Below are 19,441 nucleotides of genomic sequence, written 5' to 3'. Positions count from 1 at the left end.
ATTATTCAAGAAATAGTTGCTGATTTTTTAGTTTGAAGTGTTCTATAAGCATATTGGATTTTTTTTTAGAACCCAGTGACAGTAATACTTCTTTGGAAAGAATATCATTGAATATCTTTTTAGAACTTTAAGCAAATTTATCTTTAAAACATTTTATATGCTCAGTGTAGATAATTTGGAAATTACAGAGAGATACAAAAAAGAAAATAAAAATTTGCCTGTATTCTCACTATCTAGAGAAAACTGTTTGTTTACTTTTTGGTGTGTTTGTGTAGCATTTGTTTTCAAAATTGGGATCACAATATATAGCAATTTGTAGCTATATACTCTTGCTTTTTCATGTAATCTTATGTCATGAATATTTTCCTAAACCATTAAATATTCTTGGAAAATGTAGTTTTAATGAGTGCTTAATAGTCTGTTCATCGTGAGTGTATCATAGTTTACCTAATGATTCTCTGCTATTGAACATCTGGATTGGCTCTAATTTATTGATGTGGTAAATAATGCCTTAATGAATATCTGTGTAAATCAATTATTTTCTTCCAGTTTCTTTTTACTTTCTTTTGCCATATTCCTAGAAAGGGAAGTACTGGGTCAAAGAATAGGGCTTCATTTTTGTTGCTCCTGCTTTTTTTTTTTTTTTTCCTGAGACGGAGTCTTGCTCAGTCACCCAGGCTGGAGTGCTGTGGCGTGATCTTGGCTCACTGCGACTTCCGCCTCCTGGGTTCAAGTGATTCTCCTGCCTCAGCCTCCTGAGTAGCTGGGATTACAGGCACGCACCACCACACTTGGCTAATTTTTTGGTGTTTTTAGTAGAGACAGGGCTTCACCATGTTGGCCACACTGGTCTTGAACTCCTGACTTCAAGTGGTCTGCCTGTCTTGGCCTCCCAAAGTGCTGGGATCACAGGCATGAGCCACCGTGCCTGGCCGCTCCTGCTGCTTTTTTTTTTTCGGGGGGGAGTCTTGCCCTGTGGCTCAGACTGGACTGCAATGGTGCGATCTCAGCTCACTGCAACCTCCGCCTCCTGGGTTCAAGTGATTCTCCTGCCTCAGCCTCCCGAGTAGCTGGGATTACAGGCGCATGCCACCACGCCTGGCTAATTTTTTGTCCTGCTGCTTTTAAGGAAAATTATACTTCAAGATTTCATATTTAAAAACCAACGTGGGTCGGGCTCGGTGGCTCACGCCTGTAATCCTAGCACTTTAGGAGGCCGAGGTGGGTGGATCACTCGAGGTCAGGAGTTCAAGACCAGTGTGACTAACATGGTGAAGGCCCGTCTCTACTAAAAATACAAAAATTAGCCAGATGTGGTTGTGCGCGCCTGTAATCCCAGCTACTTGAGAGGCTGAGGCACGAGAATCACTTGAACCTGGGAGGTGGAGGTTGCAGTGAGCCGAGATTGCCCTCTAGCCTGGGCAACAGAGTGAGACTCCGTCTCAAAGAAAAAAAAAAGAATTTGTGTGTGTGTGTGTGTGTGTGTGTGTGTGTATTTGGCGGTATAGCATTGCTTATTTCTCTGTTTCCAGCAGTGGTTTATTTTTGTGTGGATTTGCAGACCCCCTTGCGGTAATAAATCCTTAAAGGTTCTCTTTGGCTTATATGTTGAGAACAACTACTATAGATTATAAACTACCTCAGTTCTCTCCCGTATCCCTTGTTTCACTGCTCTTGCTCCAGCAGATACCTTCTCATTGCCTCTAGCAAATAACTCTTTCTCGTTTATTCAGTGATTGTTTTTTCCTAGCATCCCTTGCTTGATATTTGGGGAAAGTTTTAAGGCTTTTAGAAAATCGTGTTTGAGAGCACCTGGTTTTATTGTATCGCTTGTTAGCCTTGAGTGTTTATTTTTTAATATTTGCTGATTTGTGAGATGAAATATGATAGGTGTATTTGGGGGTAGGAGGAATGTCTGAAGTACATTTTCTTTCCCAACTTATGATATTAATAAGAGCTGGAAGGAGAAAAGTAAGCTATAAAACCCAGTATTTGACATTTTATCCTCTTAATCTGGCTACCGTCCATCATACTTTCAGAGCTGAAAGGGCTTTAAATTTCGTATTTATTCAGTCCTTTCAGTTTACAGATAGGGAAACTAAGGCCTAAAAAGGACATTCCTTGACTTCCTCAAGGTCATAAGCCAAACAGTGGTAGAAGTTTGGCCTGTTTTTTCATAACTTAGTGTGTTGGTTTTTCTACAAACATCTTCTGCCTCTCTGCCCCATGTGTCCCCCAACCTGCCTTTTAGGTTGAGTAACTTTTAGGTGACTAATTTTTTTCTGTTTGGATGCCTGGTAGACTCTTTTTTATCCTTGAGTTTAACCACAGTACTTTGATCATCCTGAGTCAGTTCTTGCATACATTGTACCTTTTTGTCCTGCAGATATAGTGCTCTCAAGTTCAAGGAAAGTTTCAACGAAATTTTCTATTCATGTGTGGCATCTACTTATGGAACAATAATTATCCTTATATTGGATCATCTTTGTTCTTCATATTTGCTATCTTCTCCAGAATTACTTCAATCTCTTAAGTGATTCCCTCTGCATTCACTATTATGATTTCCTTTCTTCCCTGCCATTAATTTTTCACTGTGTTTTTTTCTGTTCTTTGCTGTTTCTAGTTTATTGGATCTCTGATGTTTTGTTCTGCTAAGAACAAACTGAGAACTGTTGTAGGCTAAAAAACAGCCCTCCAGAAGATATCTGTCACCCAGGCTCATTGCAACTTCCGCCTCCTGGGTTCAAGTGATTCTCATGCCTCAACCTCCCAAGTAGCTGGGGTTACAGGCACCCACCACCATGCCCAGCTAAATTTTTGTATTTTTAGTAGAGATGGCCAGGCTGGTCTCAAACTACTGGTGTCAAGTGATCTGCCCGCCTCCGTCTCCCAAAGTACTGGGATTACAGACATGAGCCACCACACCTGGCCCCCAGAAGAATCTTACTATCCATTAGCAGTCACTCCTCATCTCCTGACACACACTGCCTGCTTTAGATAACCAGGTAGATTAGTGAGTCTATCTTCTTTCTATAGATTGGCTTATTCCGAACATTTCATGTGAACAGGATCATACAATATGCAGTCTTCTGTGACTGTCCACTTATTTTCAGTTTGTTAAACTCCTTCAAGATCTTTCTTTTTACATGTCTTCTGCCATTAATGTTATCGCTTCCCACTCCATTGCTTCCCTCCTCCCCCTACCCTCTCACACATTTCAGAATTTCAGCTGAAATACCACTTTTTCGGAGGGACCTACCCTGATTGGATTCTAGATACTCCATTATGGACTTAATTGTACCCTACCATTCTCTTTTGTACCTCTTACTTCAGTTATTATCTAATGCAGCAGTTATTTGTATAAATAGTATCTGCTTTTCTCATGAGGTAGGGAGTTTGTTGTTGTTTTGATAAATACTTAGATGAACATATTCAGGCACTTTACCCAGTGGGAGGGGAAGGAGGTTTTCAGAGAAGAGAGATATGTGTACGTATGTTAACTATTAATGTAGCAATGAAAATGTAAGCTGAAAAAATAGAAAATTAGTAGCTAACTAGGCTTTATGTGTGTAGACTGGACAGGTACCATAAAGAATGTCAAAGAATGTCTATTATACTCTCCCAGAAATACCATGAATCTGGAATTGTTTTTTTGAGACAGGGTCTTGCTGTGTTGCCCAGGCTGGAGTGCAGTAGTGGCTCCAGTAGTGGAGAGCATACATGGCTCACTGCGGCCTTGACCTCCTGGTCTCAAGCAGTTCTCCCACCTCAGCCTTCCAAGTAGCTGGGACCACTGGTGTGTGCCACCATGCCTGGCTAATTAAAAAATTTTTTTTTTGTAGAGACAGTATCTCACTATATTGCCCAGGCTGGTCTTGAACTCCTGGGCTCAGACAGCAGTCCTCTCACTGGCCTCCCAAAGTGCTGGGATTATAGGTGTGAGCCATTAAAACCTAGGACTGTTAAGTGCCAGCTTAATTTTTGGAGTCCATTTATGTTGTTGGTTAGAATATTTGGAACATTTATCCTACCTGAAAAGTTGAATAAAACTGATATATTCTGTTTTAAATTTGGATTCATCAGTTCAGTTTTTCAAGCTCATTTGTAAATAATGGGGCATATTGCCTACGTGGGTCACAATTTGTTTCAGGAAGGTGCTGCATCATCTGCTTTGATGGAGATCTTAATGAAATTGGCTGCTCTTGACCTCTGAGATTGACCATTTCTTCATCTTTTCATGGTACCTAGACTGTCAGGTACGCTGTTCTCTTCTCCCTTAGTGTTTGCTTTACTCTTTAGTGGATATTGGAGATACCTAGGACAAAGGTTTGTGACGAGGGTGTGTGTATGAGGGTCTTAAGATAAGGGAAATGGTATTTTTCTTTTTGATTAAATTTAAGGGGCATCATGAAATTTAAGTAACACCTTAAGAGTAATAGGTCAGATGGCTTTCTGTTGACATTATTGATCTATAAAGTTATTGCTAGCACTGTGTTTACCATATTAAGTATTAAAACCTTATATTCTGTGGGACTCTTCACATGGGTATTTAGTTTCAGTTTTTATAATGGAAATTGGTGAGAAAAAAGGATGACTCTACAAATTTTTGTTTTGTGGTTAACTTTTATTACAATTTCATCTAGGATGCATGAAAGTACATGGAATTTAGGGGCAGTGTTGGACATAACCTTGGAGGGACCCAGCTCAGGAAAGTCTTCAGTGGAACCTTCGTCTTATTATTTGCATATATTCACATCAAACCCTTTTAAAGTTTCCACTGATTTTTTTTTTTTTTTAAATGGGTATGTGTTCAATGCTTCTGCAGGTTGTAGAGGTATGGTATAAAAAAGAAATTCACCAGCAGTCACAGCTAGCAGACTTGGGCTAGTCCTATCCTGGTATATCATTAAGTCAGGTAGTTAACAGTAGGAGATGACAAAGACCATTTAAAAAAGGGCAGAGTTAGGCATGTACATATTTCCCAAGGATGAAAGTTCTGTTTCAAGGGAAATTGTTTCCTACTTTAATGTCCTTATCTACTTTTGACACTGCGAATAATGAGTAAGCACTGTGGGAGACACTCTGCTTTGGCATCGGATGTCCTAAGACATTCTTCCATGACCCACCAATAAGAGGATTAGTCTTATTTTATTTCTCAGGCAGTGATAAAGGAACCGAGTCCCAGTTGTAGACCCACTGTGAGTGCAGGATTATTCCAGTGGCTTTTATTTAATAGAGCCCAGTTAGCATCTCTTCTAGTAGAGCTTTGTGGGGAGAAAGAAATGCTAAGTGGACTGCTTTGTGAATTGACCCACTTAATCTGACAGTACTCTTCCGCCTGGAAGAGGTGGACTTGGACTTGCCCTATTTGAATGGCATTGCCAGGTTCTCTAAAGGCCGGTCTTTTTTTCTTTCGTTTCTTTCTTTTCCTCTCTCTCTCTCTTTTGTGGGGAGAGGATTGGGAGGTGTTAAGCAAGTTTTTAGAGGGAGGAAGATAAGGCAAATACAAAAACCAATATGGATTTGATTATAAGTAACTGTAATCAGTTAGGACAATGTTATTTAATATATGCATACCTTGACAATATTGTGGGTTTGGTTCCAGACCACCACAGTAAAGCACATCACACAATTTTTTTGGTTTCTTAGTGCATATAAAAGTTATGTTTGCACTGTACTGTAGTTTATAAAGTGCAGTAGCATTATGTCTAAACAACCTTAATTAAAACATCCTCTATTGTTTAAAAATGCTAATAATCTGAGCCTCCAGCGAATAGTCATCTTTTTGCTGCTCAGTGTTGATGGCTATTGACTGACTAGGGTGGTGGTTGCTGAAGGCTAGGGTGGCTGTGCCAATTGTTTAAAAGGAGACAACCATGAAGTTTGCTGGATTAATTGACTCTTCCTTTCACGAAAGATTTCTCTGTTGCATGAGATGCTGTTTGATAACGTTATATTTGTTTTTAGTTTTTAATAGAGATGGGTGTCTCACTGTGTTGTCCAGGCAGGACTCAAACTCTTAGACTCAAGTGATCATCTTACTTCTGCCTCCTGATTAGCTGGGACTACAGTAGCCAGCACCCCAGGCATTATAGCATTTTACCCATAGTAGAACTTTCAAAATTGGAATCAGTCCTCTCAAACCGTGCTGCTGCTTTATCAGCTGAGATTATATCCTACATCCTTTGTTCTCATTTCTGCAGTAGTCACAGCATATTCACCAGGAGTACATTCCATCTCAAGAAATCACTTTATTTGCTCATTCATAAGAAGCAATTCCTCATCTGTTCAAGTTTGATCACAAGATTGCAGCAGTTCAGTCACATCTTCAGGCTCTGTTTCTAATTCTGGTTCTCTTTCTATTTCTACCACATCTGCACTGACTTCCTCCACTGAAGTTTTGAACTCCTCAGAATCATCCAGGAGGATTGGTATCATCTTCCAAACTCCTGTTCCTGTTCCTATGAATCATGAATATTCTTTTTTTTTTTTTTTGAGACGGAGTCTCACTCTGTCACCCAGGCTGGAGTGCCGTGGCGCAATCTCGGCTCACTGCAACCTCTGCCCTCCGAGTTCAAGCGATTCTCCTGCCTCAGCCTCCCGAGTAGCTGGGATTACAGGTGCCCGCCACCATGCCCGGCTAATTTTTTTTTTTTTTTTTTTTTTTTTTTGTATTTTTAGTAGAGACGGGGTTTCACCATCTTGGCCAGGCTGGTCTTGAACTCCTGATCTCGTGATCCACCCGCCTCGGCCTCCCAAAGTGCTGGGATTACAGGCGTGAGCCACCGCACCCGCTGAATCATGAATATTCTTAATGGCATCTAGAAGTTGTTTAGTGTAGTCATCTTCATCAGTGGTCTTAGCTAAATCTTCTGGATAAGTTGCTACAGCTTCTAAATCAGCACTTACTGCTTTACCTTGTACTTTTATGGTATGGAGAGGGCATCTTTCCTCTGCTAGCTTCAAACTTGGCAGCTTCCTCACTTCTGTCGGCCTTCAGAGAATTGAAGAGGGTTCCGGCCTTGCTCTGGTTTAGGCTTTGGCTTAAGGAAATGTTGTGGTTGGTTTGGTCTTCTATCCAGACCACTCAGACTTTCTCCGTATCAGCAATAAGGCTGTTTTACTTTCTTGTCATTCATCTGTTTACTGGAGTAGCACTTTTAATTTCCTTCAAGAACTTTTCCTTTGTATTCATAACTTGGCTGTTTGGCACAAGAAGCATAGCTTTCAGCCTATCTGGGCTTTTGACATATTTTCCTCACTAAGCTTAATTACTTCTAGCTTTTGATTTAAAGTGAGAGACAGGTGACTCTTCTCTCACTTGAACACTTAGAGGCCACTGTAGGCTTATTAATTGGCCTAATTTCAGTATCGTTGTGTCTGGAATAAGGAGGCTGAGGAGAGGGAGGGAGATGAGGAAACAACTGATTGGTGGAGCAGTCAGGGCATACACAATATTAATCTATTAAGTTTGCCTTCATTGATCACAGATCACCATAATGGCTATAATAATAGTGAAAAGTTTGAAGTACTGCAAAAATTACCAAAATGTGACACAGAGACATGAAGTGAGCATATGCTGTTGGAAAAGTGACACTGATAGACTTGGTTAACATGGGGTTACTATAAACCTTCAATTTGTAAAAAAACATAATTTCTGCAAAGCGCAATAAAATGAGGTATGCCTATATATTTTTCTCTTAGGCATGTTCCTTATTATATTAACTATAAACAGCATCATTACTAATGAAGTTGTAAACTAGAATTTAATCAGTATTTGAAAATGTATGATGTCCCTTGCAGAAGTGGAATTAATGACAAAACTCGTAGTTATTACCTGCTATTTTATTTTCCATAGTTAATTTTAAGAGGTTCTTATAAAGTTGTTTGGAGGTACTCTATCTTTGCAACAGTTAAAATTGTAATATTTTAGGCATATCTCCTCCTCCTATTTTGTTATACAGAAAAGCTTTAGCTGATAAACAGATTGCATTCTAAAAGTTCATAAACTATTTTGGAACTTAGAAAGTATTTTTTCATAGTAAGTTTAGTAAATATGTAAATGCGAATAGGTTCCCAGGCTATCCTACAAAAGCCTAGTGAAGCCATAGTTAGCTCAAATATCTACATATTTACAGTGACACATAATAGAAAATAATATGGCAAGAATAGTAGTTAACACCAAAACACAGTTAAGAATTAGTTTTGAAAAATTTTCTTCTATGTGTGATTGATACAGGGATTTAATCAGAGGGAGGTCAGGCGTAGAGACTTGCGGGAGTCTGGCAGGCCTTTCTGTGTCCTTTCAGGTACTTTATAGGTTGCTGGCATTTCTTTCTTTTGATATTGGTATACAGCAGAAATGCTATCTTTTTGCTTACCGGCTGTGGTTAAGATTGTATTTTAGGTTCCGAGTGGAATGAAAATGGTAGAAAAGAAACTGTTTCCTCAAGTAAAAAAGATAGGAAAGAACAATGGAAGACAGAGTAACCTAGGATGTGTGTTTGAAAAAGAAATCGTTTGAGATAGATTTCATTGACACACAAATAATGCAGGTTTAGGGGAATAGGGGTAGAGTATAACATGCAAATGGTTCCTGATGGAGGAGAGCAAAGGTGTTGATAAAGTGTTTTGGGTTAACAATCCTTATGCTGGTCAGTAAATGGTTTTGGATATCTTTGGAAGCTATTTAGAACTGGGAATGGGGAGTAGAATGCTACTTTGGTATTTTTATATGAACTGTTTCAGTATTTTTTTTTTTCATAACATGGTACAACAGCTCACCAAAAATATTTAAATAGCTTGATATACATTTGGAGTGTTTTTTGATGTATTAAACTATTATTAAGAAAATATATTTTTTGAATGTATGAAAAGTAAAAGTAAAATAGTGTACTTTAGCTAATTCAACAGATGCCTAAAACTATTGTGTGATGAGAGAGATTTGGTTTTTACATTCCTTTTTTTTTGTTTGTTTGTTGATTAGAAAAACCATGCTTCCTTTTTCAGTTTCCAAAATGTTTCATATTTAGAAGAAAGCAGTCCAAAAAGAAAATCAGGAAATGTTCCTTCTATTCCTACAAAAGTAGCACCTGTTGTTAGGCTATGTATTATTACTTAGTATTGTGATAAATCTGTTGAAGTGTTTAAATGTTTGCTATCTGTTCACTGATGTGATTTGCCTCGGAAATTTCTGGCTCTCTTTTTACTCGTTTTAGATGATTTGTCTCTCAGGTAGCTTTGTATATCAGCAAAATGACACAGTTTTATATTTAAAGGTATTTTTGCAGTTTATATTAGAAGATGTAAAGACTCTTACTCAAAATGTGTGGTTATATTGGACCGAGTTATTTTTATGGATTTATTTTAGAATGTAAATTATTCAATTCACTTTCACTTTTATAAGTAATGGAAAGTATACTAAACTTAGGAATTGGATGAGGCAATTTGGATGAGTACTATAAGACTATAGTATAGTTTTTAATACTACACAGTCTAAACTGTAGTGTATAGTTTTTAATACTATACAGTCATTGCTGTTATACATGGGGCATTGGTTCCAGGACCACTGAGCACATCAAAATCTTTGCATATTCAAGTCCTGCAGTTGGCCCTATGGAACCACCGTATGTGGAAAGTTGGCCCTATGGAACCACCGTATGCAGAAAGTTGGCCCTCTGTATATGTGGGTTTTACACCCTGTGAATACTGTACTTTTAATCTGTGTATAAGTGGACCTGCGCAGTTCAAACCCATATTGTTCAGGGGTCACCTGTATATAACCTTGAGCAATTTTACTTATTTTTTGAGTCTCAGTTCCCTTCTCCCTGATTTAGTACTGGTTCTTCCTCCTTTGTAGGACTGTTGCTTGGATCAAATGAGATAATGGGTCTAACTGTGCTTTTAAACTGTAAAGTGCTTCACAAATTTATTTGTGATGATGAGTGATGATGGTTTGGTGATCATGATTGGTCCTAGGGAAAACTGTCAAATATATGAATTTTAACTGCATTATCTTCTCAATCTGTTGAATTGACTTCACTCTTTTAAGAGGGTGATCGCAGGGTCCGAGGTCATCTCTGAGGAGGAAGTAGAGGTATTTATTTTGGTGACTTTTAGACTTTAGTTTCCAAAGTATAGTAGAAGCCTGTAGAAATTTGTCACTTATAAATGAACAGATATTTTTCAGACTGCCATCTGCATAGTCATAAAATGGGACGCCCCCGGTGTGTGATAACTGTAAGTGTTGCCCTCATGGATTGGATATTAGTTGTTAAATTGTAATTGATAAAGTATGTAGAACTGACTTAGAGTAAGCAGTAGTCTTCTGGGAGAAAGCAAATCCTGTCCTCTCTCCTCCCCTCCCTACTGTTTTAATTCAACAGCAATTTTTAATTTAATAAACTCCACTTTAAAGTGATTTAAAAATGTGTGTAAATTTGTATGCTGTGCTATGGAAAAAGCAGTTTGGATTAAGGAGTGCAGATATCTGCATATTTCAGGTGAGGGCAGGGTTGGATAAGCTGTTACATTGGGGGCATTTGGGTTGTCAGAATGCAATATTGAGGATCAAAGGGATGTCTAGTAGGCCAAGAACAGACCTAATTGATTTAAAAAATATATTTAGAGCACTGATCTGGTATTACTGTCACTAAAGATTACAGTAAAATATACCAGCTTTTTGAGATCTATTTTCTGGCTTTCTTCTGGCTGCTCAAGGTTGATGTTTCTAGAATGTGACCACTGACTGGATCAGTGAGTGAGTAATTGTATTTTTAAAAGTAATTATTTACTTCTTTAGTTTAAGTACTTACCATTTTCTCTTTTCATCCATGTATAGCATACTAATTCTTCGATAATCTGGTAACCTTCCTTCTTAAGAAAAATTTAAATATAGTGCTACCCTTGCCCTCCAAATTGGGCAGCTTGTAAATCAAACGGAGTTTAAGAGTTAAAAATTCTAATGTAAATTCCTAAAAGCCAAAGATTTTTATGCACATGCTGTAAGCCTTTTAGACGTGTATGGAAAATAAACCTGTTTCTAAATTACGTCTTGAAATTATTTCAAGTGAGGAGTTAAGACCAAGTGAAATATTTATTCACTTTGGGTTTGGTTTGATTTTATTCCAGTTCAGTGAAGTTAGAGAAAAGGAAAATACACTTGATTCCCGTTTATGGCTTACAAGTAAGATAATATTTAAGTTCAGACTGTTGAAAATTAGCATGTTTCTGATTTTAGGTTTATTGTTTGGTTTAAAGTAAAATTTGGTTTTGAGGTAAAACCAAGAAGATAAAAAATTGAGTCAATTAAAATTGGCTCAGAAGAAGTATGGATATTTCAAAGAAAAAATTGGGGTGGCTAATAGATATTGGCCTCAGCACCTTTTGTAAGATATTTGGAGTTTTAGGTTTTGCTGAACACAAAAAGTTGGTTTCAGGGCCTAAATACCCATCTCTTATATTTATGACATGGTCCTTAGCAAAGTAATGTAGTAGGACGCGAGTTTTTCAGTAAATGGACAGGTCTGAATCCTGTGGATATGAGTTATTGAAGGGATTACTTTGAGCAAATTATCAAATCTTTTTGAACACCGTAAATTTTCCCATTTGTTAAAATGAGTGTTCTGAGTATGTCACAGGCTTTTTGTAGGAATTAAATGGTATATTGTGGCTCTTCAAGTGTGGTAGCTGGACCTGCATTAAGAAGCATTTGAGGTGCTTATTAAAAATACAGTTTCTGGAGCCCCACTTCAGAGCTACTGACCTTTTGGGGGATATATTCTAGGGTCTTCATTTTAGTAAACTCCCAGGTGATTCTTATGCCCACTGTGAGTGGTGCTTGCAAACTGTAAACAGTTCTCAAGGAATATGCTTACATAAATTGAACTTAAGATCTCAGATTTGTCTCCTGTCCAGTTTTTGCCAATTGCTGCACATTGATGCTCTAAAGAAACCAGAATTATTTGGAAAAGGGTTAGGAACAGAGTAAATTTCCCACCCATGCCTAAATACACATGTGGGACATTGAGTCATTTGTTTTGGCTGCTTGTTGTCACCATGTTTTCAGTAAGCCCTCCATTCTGTTTGACTACTTGTAAGGCTTTTCTATATATCTTCTCCCAAGGAATTTGTATCTGACCAATGACAAGCATAGGAAGACACAAAAGCACTACTTAGGTTTAACATGAATTAGTCAGTTCTCAAATCCTAACAATTCTGCTTGAATAATTCTTACAAAGTCAATGGCAAACCTTTGCTGAGCATTTGCATTGTGCTGAACCTTGTGCACATGGGAAATGTAAATGATTCCAATAATGTCTAGTTTTTTTTGTTTTTTTTGTTTTTTTTTTGTTTTTTTTGAGACAGAGTCTCACCCTGTCTCCCAGGCTGGAGTGCAATGGCGTGATCTTGGCTTATTGCAACCTCAGCCTCCTGGGTTCAAGCGATTCTCTTGCCTCAGCCTCCCAAGTAGCTGGGATTACAGGCGTGCGCCACCATGCCCAGTTAATTTTTTGTATCTTTGGTAGAGATGGGGTTTCACCATGTTGGCCAGGCTGGTCTCGACCTCCTGACCTCATGATCCGCCCGCCTCGGCCTCCCGGAGTGCTGGGATTACAGGTGTGAGCCACTGCGCCTGGCCAATGTCTAGTTTTTCTGAGAGCTCTTAGTGAAGTAAGGGGTTCAGACTTTTAATTATAGGGCATTGTGATAAGTACCGTGATAGGGCACATGTGAGTGGTAAAAGAGCATAGTGGAGTGGAATAATATATTCTTTCCTATTTCCACTGCTAATAATTCAGAGTTCAAAGAAACTGTAATTTATTGAGCACCCACTAAGTGGCATGCATTTAAAAAACAACAACTGTGTAACCTGTGCTATTCAATTGTCACAACCCTAAGTAGCAGCTATTTCCATTTTATAGATATTAAGTAGGTTGAACTTGTGATACAAACCTTTGTATGACTTCAAAGCCCATATTCTTTTCATTAGGCCTCTAAGGACAAAATTTGATTTTTTTCTTTTTAAAGAAGGGGATGTTATGATTCTTCAGAATTGATATCTGTTAATTTCAGTAGCATGATGTCTTCCTGTGATTGAAAAGAACTCTGGAGTCTTTCTGTCATCTCTTGTCCTCTGCCACCTTATGTTTTCCTTTTCATTTCTAAAAGTGATAAACAAGTAAACATCTCCGGAAGCCAGCCTATGTGACATCTGTCCATTTTGTTTTCTCTGCCTCTCCTTTTATTTACTCTTCCTATCCCCAAAGGAAATTTAGTAATTGTTTTGTTTTGTTTTTTCTAATCTCTTAGGTTAGAATCATGTGAAGATGAATGGTATCTAAGGGAAAAGGCCTTATTAGAAAGATTTTTATCACATCAAGTTTACATAGAAATTGCCCTGGAATTTTTATCCTGCTGTTGATCATTAGGGTTGATTTGATTGATTCAACTGCTTGGTTGATATTTCCTTTCTCTCTTCATAGTTTCATTTGTTCCAACATATATAAGCAGTTGTGCACTCTGGCTAGAGCTTCCGCATCATAAATAAAGCCCCTATTTTAATCACAAGAATAAGTTCATTTTTGAATTTTCTAACTCTGATCCCATGGGGCTCAGTTTTCTACTTTTTATTCCCTTTGCTAATTAATTTTTATGTTGCTTTCTTGTTTCTAGCAGTTTGTTTGTTTTGGGGAGAACATCTTTGCTTTTTAAAATTAAATTTATTTTATTTAAAAATAAATAGAGACAGAGTTTCACTATGGTGCCTGCCATGGCCTCCCAAAGTGCTGGGATTGCAGATGTGAGCCACTGTGCCTAGCCCAACATCTTTGTTGTTGTTGTTGTTGTTGTTGTTTGTTTTGTTTTTGCTTTTTTTTTTTTGACAGTCTCACTCTGTCTCCCAGGCTGGAGTGCAGTGGCATGATCTTGGCTCACTGCAACCTCCGCCTCCCGGGTTCAAGCAATTCTCTTGCCTCAGCCTTCCAGGTAGCTTTTTGTACTTTTAGTAGAGACGGGGTTTCGCCATGTTGGCCAGGCTGGTCTCAAACTCCTGACCTCAGGTGATCCACTCACCTTGGCCTCCCAAAGTGCTGGAATTATAGGCTTGAGCCACTGCGCCCAGCCAACATCTTTGTTTTAATAGTTTTTTTTTTTTTTTTAAACGTGGTTTCTGTGGATAAAGAGTTGAACTTCAACTTAACCTGTAAAATTTATAGTGGCCAGAGTTTCCTCTTCTGACAGTCTTATGTAAACATCCTTTAAAAATAGCTGTGTGTTATTTCTCTACATGATAGAGAAATAATTGGCAGTGCCTTTCCCTCTGCTAATACTGTTGTTAGACAGAAAATGTCATGAAAATGCTTTGTATCTTCTGTGTATTCATGGGCGGTGTGCTGATTTCTCTAGGCTTTTGTTGCAGACTTTTAATTTTCTGTTATTTCTACGTGGAGACTTCATTCTTGAGGTGAAGGAAAATTTTTATAGAGGCAGTCATTGCAGACTTAACTCTCCACAGCAAGGTCACCAGAGTATTTATTAGACTGTGGCATGACTTTTCTCAGTTTGTAGTACACCTTATTCATATTATCTAAAAGCACCTCAGTTACAAAGTGTCTCAGTTGTTGCTTTTTCTCAGCACTGGATTTTAAGAACTAGTCTCCTTAAAACAAGAAACATCAAATTAAATGCCTTTGTTAAATGAACAAAGTATGTTCAGCTTTGAGATTTATCATTTGAATAAAATTAGAGTGTCAGTGCCAGACACCTACCTACGAAATACTTAAACATCCTTGAAGTGGACATTTGGCTTTTGGATACTCCCTCCATACCTTGGATGGGTCCATGTCACCGTATTCATCATGGAGTGGATTGGTCTGAGGAGTGACTTGAGAAGACTTCAAAAAATATGACTACAAAATGTTGTTTACAGGTACAATCCTGCTTTTAAGAGATTGAGAACTAGGCTGTGTGTATTATTTTGGGATATGCCTAAACCGCCAAGGCTTTTGTAAAAATTGTATTCTAGACTGGATACAGTGGTTCACGCCTGTAATCCCAGCACTTTGGGGAGGCTGAGGTAGGATGATTTTAGACTTAAGGCCAGGAGTTAGAGACCAACCTGGGCAACAAAGTGAGAACCTGTCTCTCCAAAAAATGAAAAAATAAAAAATATTAGTGAGGCATGGTGGTTTGTGCCTCTAGTGTTAACTACTTGGGAAGCTGAGGCCGGAGGATTGCTTGAGCCCAGGAGTTCAGTGTTACAGTGAGTGAGCTATGATCACGTCATTGCACTCTAACCTGGACGACCCTGTCTCTTAAAAAAGAAAAAAATTATTCTGTATTTAACAGCCTTCAATAGAAAGTGATTGTTCTGTTGTATACCATCTTTTCATTGTGTCACGAGGGGTCTATTCTGGTTTATATATTTAAGATTTATCTATTATGGTAAAGAGTAGGGATTTAATGCTGTGTTTTAATTATGTAGGGAATTTGTACAATGTGAGTGAAGCCCTCTGACAGGAGAGAGGGCCTGAAGCTGAACTAGTTCCTGCTGCTGTGCTGTTGTACCTTCAAGGTGGTTACGAAGACCAATTTTATTATAATCGCTAGTGCCATATAATTAGTTTGGAAATTACTGTTTCATGTATGCTAGGAAATTTAGTACTGGGCAAAGTGGTTATTTTTTGTTTAAGCAGATTTGTTACAGTTTCTAGTTTTTCTTGAGGATTTTGGTCTCTTGGAAGCAGTGCTATGGTCTGAAATAGCCCAATTTGTTGTAGCAAATATTAAGTTGTTTGGATGTCACAGAATCAACTGTTGTACAGTTTTATTTTTGATATGATTTTGCTTTGGTATAAATTTCAAAACCTAATGTTGCCAAAGTGTCTCTGGGAATAGATGTTGATATTAAGGAGTACATGGTTGAGGCCAGAAAACTATAAAAGCCTGTTGATTTATTCTCTTACTTCCTATTACTCTGGAGCTGATCCTTTTACATTATGTTATTGGAAACATTATCTTCTTTTTTTAAGGGGAAGTGGAGAAAAGAATATGAAGTTAGTGGTAGTGGGAAGGTTTTAAATACAGCAGAGGCAGCACGAGGCATGCGATGAGTTCTGCTACCTAAAGCTTTATGATAAATTAATCTATTATAGGTATTAATGTAGATGAAACAATGAATGGGATCGTTCTTTGTAAACAGTACAATTTTATACAGTTGTTATCTTATTGCCAAGTTGGCTAATTCCAATGCCAAATGGTAATGCGCTTTTCCTTGGCGCGCTAGTTGCTGACTGACCCATGGCACTACTAATGTTCATGCCAAGTCATCCCCCATATTGCCCTGCCATTCTTTTCAGCTCTGCTATTTATCTTTTAATTACTGCTAAGGTAGTAAGTACCTTGTCTCTAGATGTGCAAAAGTGTGAAAGAATTGGTCCTTGTCCACATCAAATCTCAGCTTAAAATTAAGAGGCCTTAAGAGTCTCTTTCAGCTATAGTATCTGTAGGACCTGTTTTACCTTTCCACTCTGCTTTTAATACTTTAGCAGAATTGTCTTATTTGATGCTTTTTCCCATTTGCAAATTATGATGCTGGGATAGACATTCCTAGGCTCAGTGGCTGGAGTGAAGAGATGCTAAATCCCAGGGTTCTAATGGATATCTATCATAGCTAGTTTTCAAACCCTTGAAATGTTACCTTTTTAAAAAAGAAGTAGAACCTGTGGAGGCAAATAGGGAATGTCCTCACAAATGCTTATATTGCTTAAGTTCTCTTACTAGAGCAAGGAAAATACAAAGGTGGGGCTCCTGTTTCCTTTATTGAAATATGGTTATGCAGTAGAAAAACATAATTTTTGGTTGGACCCCAGACAGTTTTTGTTTTCTGTTTTTCAGTTAATTAAAGTTGTGGAGTACAGTGGGCTTTTTGTGTTGCTGTTGTTGGAAACGGTCTTGCTGTGTTGCCCAGGCGGGAGTACAGTGGCATGATCTCAGCTCACTGCAGCCTCCCGCCTCCTGGGTTCAAGGGATTCTTGTGCCTCAGCCTCCCTTGTAGCTGGGATTACATGTGTGCATCACTGTGTTTGGCTAATTTTTGTATTTTTAGTGGAGACGATGTTTTGCCATCTTGGCCAGGCTGGTCTTGAACTGCTGGCCTTGAGTGATCCGCCCACCTCGGCCTCCCAAAGTGCTGGGATTACAGGTGTGAACTACCATGCCTGGCCATTTATTTATTTATTTATTTATTTATTTATTTATTTATTTATTTATTTAGAGACAGGGTCTCCCTTTGTCACCCAGGCCAAAATGCAGTGGTGCAGTCTTGGCTCACTTACAGGCATGTGCCACCACACTCAGCTACTGTTCTTAAAATCTATATTAGTTTATTAATGATCCTTTGTTTTGTGAGTTAGATGTGAGATTTTGCAAGCAACTTGTTCAGTGGAATTTTTAATTCAGAGTCCTCGAAATCTTTTTTTGGTGTTACAGTTTTGACTTGGATAACATAGAGAAGAGTCAGACTATGTTTGAAATAATGTATGCTTTTTATGTTCTCTTGAGACAATTGGATTGTAAGAATGCGTTCAATACCTTGGATTTTAACCTTTCTGGATCTCTTCATTTAGAGTTTAAGTTCAGAAGACTGTGATTCTGTTTTTAGGACTGCTAAGATACAGGTAAAGAAAAGTTATTTTACAAATGAGGGAGAGAATAACTTATGATAAGGTTTATAGTCAGCTTGAAAAGTTGTAGTTAAGATTAGCATAGATTTTTGGGGGGTGGGGCATGATAATTTAGAACTCAGATTAGATTAAACTAGGTTTTTAGCAAATATACCTAAGGTTTATTTTACTGAGGGATGAGACTTGAAGGGAGAGTTTGAAAGCTTTGAAAACTGCTTTTTTATATTGGCTTATGCTGGGGTTTGTGTGCATTTAAAGCATATATAATACTGCTGTAAATAAAAATGGTGGTGCTGACAAGATTTGAGTTCTTTCTTTTCACAAGTGGTTTTGGATTTGGGGTGATTAAATCATGCCAGTTTGAGTGTTTTACCTTGGACCTAAAGACATAAATATTCAAGATGGCTGGCCATGATAAATATAGACTGCCTGTATTTCACCTGGCTATCTTATGAAGGAATCCCTCATTGCTTTTGAATCTGTCATGAGTGCCATCTTTTTTTTTTTTTAATTATTATTATACTTTAAGTTGTGGGTTACATGTACAGAACGTGCAGTTTTGTTACATAGGTATACATGTGCCATGGTGGTTTGCTGCACCCATCAACTCGTCATCTACATTAGGTATTTCTCCTAATGTTATGTCTTCCCTAGCCCCCCACCCCCCACAGACCCCAGTGTGTGATGTTCCCCTCCCTGTGTCCATGTGTTCTCATTGTTCAACTCCCACTTATGAGTGAGAACATGCGGTGTTTGGTATTCTGAGCTTGTGATAGTTTGCTGAGAATGATGGAATGATGGTTTCCAGCTTCATCCGTGTCTCTGCAAAGGACGTGAACTCTCCTTTTTTATGGCGGCATAGTATTCCATGATGTATATGTGCCACATTTTCTTAATCCAGTCTATCATTGATGGACATTTGGGTTGGTTCCAACTCTTTGCTATTGTGAATAGTGCCACAGTAAATGTACGTGTGCATGTGTTTCATAGTAGAATGATTTATAATCCTTTGGGTATATGCTGAGTAATGGGATGGCTGGGTCAAACGGTATTTCTAGTTCTAGATCCTTGAGGAATCGCTACACTGTCTTTCACAATGGTTGAACTAATTTACACTGCCACCAACAGTGTAAAAGTGTTCCTATTTTTCCACAACCTCTCCAGCGTCTGTTGTTTCCTGACTTTTTAATGATCGCTATTCTAACTGGCATGAGATGGTATCTCATTGTGGTTCTGATTTGCATTTCTCTAATAACCAGTGATGATGAGCATTTTTTCATATGTCTGTTGGCTGCATAAATGTCTTCTTTTGAGTTGTGTCTGTTCATATCCTTTGCCCGTTTTTTGATGGGGTCGTTTGCTTTTTTCTTGTGAATTTGTGTAAGTTCTTTGTAGATTCTTTATATTAGCCCTTTGTCAGATGGATAGATTGCAAAAATTTTTCTCCCATTCTGTTTCTTTTGCTGTGAAGAAGCTCTTTAGTTTAATTAGATCCTATTTATCAATTTTGGCTTTTGTTGCCATTGCTTTTGGTGTTTTAGACATGAAGTCTTTGCCCATGCCTATGTCCTGAATGGTATTGCCCAGGTTTTCTTCTAGGATTTTTATGGACCTAGGTCTTAACGTTTAAGTCTTTGATCCACCTTGAGTTGATTTTTCTATAAGGTGTAAGGAAGGGGTCCAGTTTAGTTTTCTGCACATGGCTAGCCAGTTTTTCCAGCACCATTTATTAAATAGGGAATCTTTTCCCCATTGCC

The 19,441-nt window shown here is 38.2% G+C and overlaps 1 protein-coding gene across 2 annotated transcripts in view; it reads left to right on the top strand.

Moving 5' to 3' along the window:
• Positions 1-19,441, top strand: part of GSK3B (glycogen synthase kinase 3 beta) — a 273,914-nt gene that overhangs the window by 66,734 nt on the left and 187,739 nt on the right. The window lies entirely within an intron of this gene.

This window comes from Gorilla gorilla, chromosome 2, assembly GCF_029281585.2.
Source record: "Gorilla gorilla gorilla isolate KB3781 chromosome 2, NHGRI_mGorGor1-v2.1_pri, whole genome shotgun sequence".
Taxonomy (NCBI): domain Eukaryota; kingdom Metazoa; phylum Chordata; class Mammalia; order Primates; family Hominidae; genus Gorilla; species Gorilla gorilla.
The sequence above is the reverse complement of the archived record's forward strand: the minus strand, read 5'-3'. Positions and strand labels throughout refer to the sequence as shown.